The sequence below is a fragment of the Palaemon carinicauda genome, chromosome 6 (assembly GCF_036898095.1).
Source record: "Palaemon carinicauda isolate YSFRI2023 chromosome 6, ASM3689809v2, whole genome shotgun sequence".
Lineage (NCBI taxonomy): Eukaryota > Metazoa > Arthropoda > Malacostraca > Decapoda > Palaemonidae > Palaemon > Palaemon carinicauda.
The window spans coordinates 7,384,499-7,393,059 of NC_090730.1; the positions used below are offsets into that span (position 1 = coordinate 7,384,499).

Sequence of the window (8,561 nt, forward strand, 5' to 3'; positions counted from 1 at the left end):
GCTGCATCCGAAAGGACAACATCGCATCCTTACGAAAACATCCACCATCCCTGGGTTGTGTCGTAGGAGAAAAATTCGAGAAGAGGAGGATGGTTTTCGATTCGGTGTCCTATAAAGCTACTAAGTATCCTTACATGCAACAATCCAGTTTCCTTTCATTCTCTCTTACACAAAAGAAACATGTAATAATAATAATAATGATGATGATGATGATGATGATGATGATGATAATAATAATAAAAATTTCTCAATCTTTCACATTACAACTGACAAAAATATAAACTAACACGATTTCATCCACTCATAAAAGTAAAGTCGTAACACAGCAATAAAAAAAAAAGTTTATATCTACAAAAGTAGTAAAACCAGGCAGTTATAAATCTCGTGCAAGACAGGCTAAACGAACACAGCAGTTTGCACGAAGATCTTGAAATTACTGGTCATCCTAAAATACCACTCTAAGAAAGCTCTCATTCCTCATCTTACAGGAGTCACGCCCAGCACAGCAGCCCAGACAGCACCAATCTCCTCTTCTCGCATCACATCAAAGAACAGTTGAATGGGGGCACCAAAATGGCAGTAGTATGTGGTCCTGATGTAAACAAATAATTAAAAAAACATTCATAAGCATTCAATCAAATACATTCGCGTTCTTTTGTCGCATCCACGCCACCGACACCATCACCCCACTAAGAAGCAAGAGGGAAGACTAGAGGGAAAGATGTTTTAAGAAGTGGGGAAAGAAAGAGGGGTACGGGTGGAGTGTTTACTGGCCAGAGAGGGGAAATAATGTTTACTGCCTTTACATGCACATCCTTTAGCCTGATCTCCGCCCAGCACCCCCCCCCCCAACACACATTCTCATAATCTCTCATTTTCACTTAAACTTCCTAAGACGACGACAACAACAACAACAACATCAAATGCAGCCGTTTCTAATCCACTGCAAAATAAAGGCCACATACATGTCTGGGATTTGGCCAGTTTTCATCACCACGCTGGCCAACTGCGGATTGGTGAAGGTGGGAGACTTTTGTCTGATCGCTTAAAGCAAACCAACCTAGTATGGGTGTCCTTGCCTAGTACACCCATTCACCACAGAAAGGGTTATCAAAGACAGGTACATACAAATGCTCTTTCAACTTAATATAGATAAAACTAGAACTGGCATTCCGTAGAGCGCATATCCTTGCCTATACCATCTTGTAAACCATAAGATATGCAATTGAATTATGCACATTTTGGCCCCAATTTCATGCAAATCGGATAAAATTGACCACGATATAGCAAAAAAGAAATTTTTGACCTTTTCCTGCCCTTGACCTTTGACCAAATCACTCCCAAAATCTAATCAAATAATCCTTGGATCATGACCAAGCATCCTACAAAACTTCGTGAGAATCGGTCAAATAGTTTTTGAGTTATGTGAACAAACGAACAAACATACACATAAATAAACAAAACTTCGTGAGATTCGGTCAAATAGTTTTTGAGTTATGTGAATCACAAACAAACAAATATAAATAAACATATACAAGCCTATCATAACATAACCTTCTCAACGAAGCTGGCAAAGGTAATGAACTTTCATGAGGATAACTGTCTTGGATCCTGACAAGTGGCTCCGACAAGTCACAAAATGACCAAAATTACCTTAATAGGTTCAACAGCCCATTCTGCCTCCTTGGCGAGACCCTCATAAGTCCTCTTGTTCTTTATTCCGTGTTAACACTGACTCATGCAATGGTAGGTATAAATGTGGCAGGAAATGTGAATAAAATCCTAAATTGCTCTAAAAAAAATAGGAAAAGAAACTTAATATTTTAAAGAAAAAAAATTGAAGTTAATGCTTCTGACGAGTTAACAGTATAGCCTTACTTATTATCTCTCTCTCTCTCTCTCTCTCTCTCTCTCTCTCTCTCTCTCTCTCTCTCTCTCTCTCTCTCTCTCCACACAACACATGTATATGTATAAAACACACACACACACACACATATATATATATATATTATATATATGTATATATACATAAACATACACACACGTATATACATATTCATATATATACATAAACATACATACATACATACATACATATATATATATATATATATATATATATATATATATATATATATATATATATATATATATACACACGTATATATATATATATATATATATATATATATACACACGTATATATATATATATATATATATATATATATATATATATATATATATATATATATATATAGTGTGTGTGTGTGTGCACCTATGATTTATACGAACAAACCCTATAATCTCCAGTGCTCCTGCCATTACGGATTATAAAATCTATAATGATAACGCACATCAAAGACAACGGAGACTAAGAATTGAAACTATTTTTAACAAGGTGCAACACCTTAACGAGAGAAGACTGTAGACTGCTCGAATTGGATCGTTCCCTGTCTCGTAGATTAAATATTTACGTAAAAACGCCACCGACAGAGAAGAGCTAAACGCTCCCTCACATAGCTGGAGTTCACTTCAGTATTGCATTTACAGATTCTTCTAAAGTTATCATATATAGGGAATATCCTTTTCCTAAGATTATTAATAATAACGGTATTAAATGAGTCAAAGATAAACTATTAAACAATACATATGTCAAACGTGCTCCACAATAACGAAATTTATGGCAGAATAAAAAAAAAATCTTTAGGACAGACGAGTTTACAAAAATCTTGGAGGACTTTCTCAATATATCATTATTTTTATTATGCACCTGGAGAGGAGGCAACCAGAAAAAAAAAATAGAAAAACATTGAGTGCAGACCTCCACCACGGCAACTTATTCCTCGAAACCAGCTTGACTTTCCCAGAATCAATCTAGACTGTAGGCGTATTTGAAGTCTGTGTGACGATCATTTGTGGATTTGGGGGACCTTGACCTTTGACATAGGACTTTCAAAATTGAATCACTCCCACGCCTCAACATAACAATTAATCCTCGAAAGTTTCACTACTCTATGAGTAAAATTGTGGCCAGGAAGTTGTTCACAAACAGACGAACAGGGAAGAGTAACATAACCTCCTCCCAACTTCGCTGGCGGAGGTAACAATGCTTTTAATATGTCTGAAAGGCTTCTATATCCCGTAGCAGTACAGAGATGACCCCATGGCTAAAACGTTTACAAATGGTGTCTCTTACTAAGCAGTGATCGATTCCCAATGTTTATAACTTTACAGCATCAATGTCATCATCTCTGTCACTACCACATCAGGAGCACAGACCTTCGCTAGCCCAGCTGTGACCAAGTTGTGGAATGATCTTCCTAATCGGGTAGTTGAATCAGTAGAACTTCAAAAGTTCAAAGTTGAAGAAAATGTTTTTATGTTGAACAGGCTGACACGAGTCTTTTTATAGTTTATATATGATATATCTGTCTTTGACGTTGTTAATAGTTTATATATAACATAACTGTTTTTGACGTTGTTAATAGTTTATATATGACATAACTGTTTTTGACGTCGTTAATAGTTTATATATGACATAACTGTTTTTGACGTTGTTAATAGTTTATATAGGATATACCTGTTTTGACGTTGTTACTGTTTTTAGGATGATTTATTGTTAATTTATTCTCACCATTTATTTACTTCTTTATTTCCTTTCCTCACTACGCTATTTTTCCCTATTAGAGCCCTTGGGCTTGTAGCATCCTGCTTTTCCAACTAGGGTTGTAGCTTGGCTAGTAATAATAATAATAATAATAATAATAATAATAACAATAATAATAATAATAATAATAATAATAATAATAAAATGCTGTCAGAAATTGAAGGATAAATTGACTGATTTTTATTAGGTACATTGCCTACCTTCCTCTATAGACATATAATAAAACCATTAAACCTATTATGAAAATAAATCTGCATGCTTGATAAATATGGTAGACTAGTGTAAGCGACCAGTCAAAAATGACGGCTAAATAATTAGATAGATATGCACACACACAGATTCAACCATTTTCAACCCCTGCATCTTCCCTAGATTTAACCTCTCACCAGGGTATGACTACTTTTTTTTCCCCTGCATCTTCCCTAATCTTATCCCCCTCACACCAGGGTATGACTACTCCCTTTCCCCCTTCCCAAGGGACGGGAAGATAACTAATTGTTATACGCCTGGTAATGCCAGAGGAAATAAGACTGCAATATGACTAAATAATTATGTAAGCGAGCACATAAAAATAAGCAAAAAGCCATAATCATAAAAAAATCAATAACTTTAACTTTGCCATTGCATCCTTCATTCGTTTAAAATTCAAGTTAATTCATCTTTGTTTCTAATTTCGTAGTGATAAGTATTTTCGGTTTCCAATAACCCTTTCATAACCTCACACTATTTCTATAAGATAGAAAAGCATGTTTTTTAGCCCTTGATATAACACAATATCACTTATGAATCCTATAAGTCTTCTCTCTCTCTCTCTCTCTCTCTCTCTCTCTCTCTCTCTCTCTCTCTCTCTCTCTCTCTCATAGCTATAATTACCAGAACCTTGTTGAACACAGTAGATTATGCATAGAAGTGCTGCGCTCTAACGAAAGAAAGACTACAAATGCATCTTCATAAATGGCTGATGCAACAAGTATGAAGACCAAAGCTAAAAAACAGAAAAAAAGGAGGATTAACCTAAGAATAACAATAGCCCTCAAATAAATAAGTCATTTGAGAGCTCCCCCCCCCCATTTTCTTAGTTGTTTTCGATCAAAACGTCTTATTTAAGTACCACACTCCTTTCTTATCCTTCTGTGACTTAAATAAAGTGATTTCACTATTATTTCTAGATTATGTGTGGCAGATACAATAAGAATGTATATCCACGGTGACGTAGTAGTAGTAGTAGTAGTAGTAGTAGTAGTAGTAGTAGTAGTAGTAGTAGTAGTACACAACCATAAATAGTAATAATAATAATAATAATAATAATAATAATAAAAATAACAACTATATTATGCTCAACAGGTATGTTTCAAGATTTGTATATAAATTTTCATATACAGAATAATAATAATAATAATAATAATAATAATAATAATAATAATAATAATAATATGATCAACATAACGATTTAAGATATTTTCAAATTTAGGGGCCAAAGCTACCGGGATTTTTATATAAAATTTCATATCCAGGTAAAAAAAAAAAAAAATGTGACATCAAATACCATAGGAATTCCTGACTTATGGTAAAAAAAAAAATGGACATGACCTTTGTTAACACTGTATGTAAGACCAGCAGGAAAATCCTTGTCAAGAACTTATATAAGAGTACACCTCGACTCTTGTATTGGTAGAACAATGGACAGTTGTAACTTTACCTTTAAAGAAATTGTTCAGTTCAAATGAAAATAAGTTTGTTTACCTTTAATGACTTTCCTATCATTGTAGAACCTGAAAAATGCACAAGTTCTTTGATGTGAATTTTTTTTCATGATTGTGAATGTGTTATGTCCTTGTGTTGCTTGACATTTATGTGAGAGAGAGAGAGAGAGAGAGAGAGAGAGAGAGAGAGAGAGAGAGAGAGAGATGTTACCTGGCATTTTATATATATATATATATATATATATATATATATATATATATATACATACAGTATATAGAGTCTTTGCGGGCATAGGTTCCGGCTGAACAGGTGGGGGTTCGAAATTCCACCCGGCCTGAAGCTGTTACCATAAAATGAATTCCAAGTGGATATGTATTCCCAAGTTAGAATTCGGTATTGAATGCCATTCGTGGGTGATATTTACACTGATTGAAATCGCATGTGCTTGTGATATATATGCATTTAAAAAATATATATATGTATATATATATATATATATATATATATATATACAGTATATATATATATATATATATATATATATAGAGAGAGAGAGAGAGAGAGAGAGAGAGAGAGAGAGAGAGAGAGAGATTACGTTTACAGCAACCTTTCCTAAATTGAAGTAACGTTTGACCTTTCCTAAAAGTATATTTTCATATTATATTTAAAAGTACGATTACAGTCACTTACCAGTAGGCAATACGTGTAGGTGTATACTCGTGTTTGAAAGTATGAAATGATGCGTTTACTTTAAGTCTTTAACATTTAAATGTCTTCAAGTATATCTAATATTTAATGTTATTTCCACGGAGAGATATTACGCAAAGAAGTCTTTAAATGACGAATATTAATCACTTGATCATAAGATTGAACTGCACGGTCTATGTTTAGTCTAAAGGTCTATCTGCTGAGTAATCAGCAGCCATTGCCTGGCCCTCCTTGGTCCTAGCTTGGGTGGAGAGCGGGCTTAGGAGAGGATCATATGTATATATGGTCAGCCTCTAAGGCATTGTCCTGCTTGATAGGGCAATGTCACTGTCCAATGCCTCTGCCATTCATGAGCGACATTTAAACCTTTAAATAAGCAGAACTGTTCTTTTGACCGATTGAAAAATATTACAATGATTGAGTTTATTAATTTAATTACTTAGTTATACCTTTTTGTGAGTCCAGTCTTACTCCATTTGTAGACCTGAATTTTTCAAAAACTGCATTTTTTTTTGGTAATTTGGATGTTGTTCATCCAACAATTTCAATTTGGATGTTGTTCATCCAACAATTTCAATTTGGATGTTGTTCATCCAACAATTTCAATTTGGATGTTGTTCATCCAACAATTTCAATTTGGATGTTGTTCATCCAACAATTTCAATGATAATCACATAAAATCTAAAATATTATTATATCGTATCTCATACTTTAGGGACAAAATTTTGATGTAACACAATTACTTAGCATTTAAACCCAAGATACAATACACAAGGTTCTGAAGCCCTTGAAACTCGAGATAAAACTCTACAACAATCAGGTTCAATGAAGAGAAAGTCAAGTAAACAAGAAAATCTTCCCCTCAAACACGTACGCGGAAATTTGAAAAACAAACTGAAAAATTGTTTACTTATTTCGCAAAAGGATACAAGTAGTTATTTTAAGGATGAAAAGTGATTCCCATGTGAAATCGAAAAAATAAGGTGTACATAGAACAAATAGCCTATTATAGGTACAGTAGTAGGTAGTAGCCAACCTAGGTAGTAGGTTGGCTGGGGCACCAGCCACCCGTTGAGATACTACCGCTAGAGTGTTATGGGGTCTTTTGACTGGCCAGACAGTACTACATCGCACCATTCTCTCTGGTAATGGTTCATTTTTCCTTTCACTACACACACACACACGCCGAAAAGTCTGGCCTATTCTTTACATTTGTTCTTAAAATATTTTATTTTTCATTGTTTCCTTTTCTCACTGGGCTACTTTTCCCTGTTGGAGCCCTTGGGCTTATAGCATCTTGCTTTTCCAACTAGGGTTGTAGCTTAGCTAGTAATAATAATAAGAAGAAGTTTTTATAGTTTATGTATGAAAGATTTATTTTAATGTTATTACTGTTCTTAGAATACTCTATATTGCTCATTACTTCTCTTGTAGTTTATTTATTTTCTTTCCTCAGTGCTATTTTTTTCTGTTGGTGCCCTTGGGCTTATAGCATCCTGCTTTTCCAACTAGGGTTGTAGCTTAGCTAATAATAATAATAATAATAATAATAATAATAATAATAATAATAATACTGATTGATTCTGATAAATAAAATTAGAATAGAAACCAAGAAAAATAAATCGGCTGTTAAGTCATAAATACAAATTAACAAAAACAAACAATTTTCATAAATTACGAATAAGAAAAACATCACAATTTCACCATCAAGTCATTAATATACAACTTAAGGTTATCGATCAATCCCTCCTATGTAAGAAAGGGAAAAAAAAACGTACTAGGCTGCTAGAAGCCACACAAGAAAAAGCTCTCTCCCATTCTCAGCCAAAGTCACTTAATAAGATCATACCAAAAACTCTTCTTTTACAACGATCTACAAGCTTCTTCAAAAATATATTCTCGAGAGGTTTGTGAAGTCCCGTAAACAGAGAAATCAGATGAAATTTCTAATTTCTTTGAATTGAATTGAATATAGTATTTAGGCATTAAGCCAAGCACTGGGGCATCAAAGGCCATTCAGCGCTATATAAGGAAAATCATTCAATCATATCTGTACACTCACACCATTTAGTATCATTTTAACCTTTAATACAAATCGCAACACTTTCATACAATAAAATCTCTAATTTCTTTGAAGTACGAATCAAAGAATTACGTCCTTAAAGTTTCAGATTTAAAGAAATGAGCATAAAATTAAGAAAATTAATAAAAGGAATGCATGATAGAATCGAAATATATACACCAATATTATCAACTATATACACAATCTTAGAGAAATCACTAGGCCTACCAATATAAAATGTTTGTTAAAAATGCTAAGGAAAAAGAAAATAAAAACTTTAAAAATGACCAAGTTTTCACCTTCGGTGGAGAGTTACAAGTTATGTTAGCATATATAATATGCAAGATTTACAAGCATGTGGATGAGCTTGTCGAACGACAATAGATTTTAAAAGTATACTCACAAACATAAGCCAACA

The 8,561-nt window shown here is 33.6% G+C and overlaps 1 protein-coding gene across 1 annotated transcript in view; it reads right to left on the minus strand.

The window, feature by feature from the left end:
- LOC137642411 (uncharacterized) overlaps positions 1-8,561 on the minus strand; it is a 620,767-nt gene that overhangs the window by 93,916 nt on the left and 518,290 nt on the right.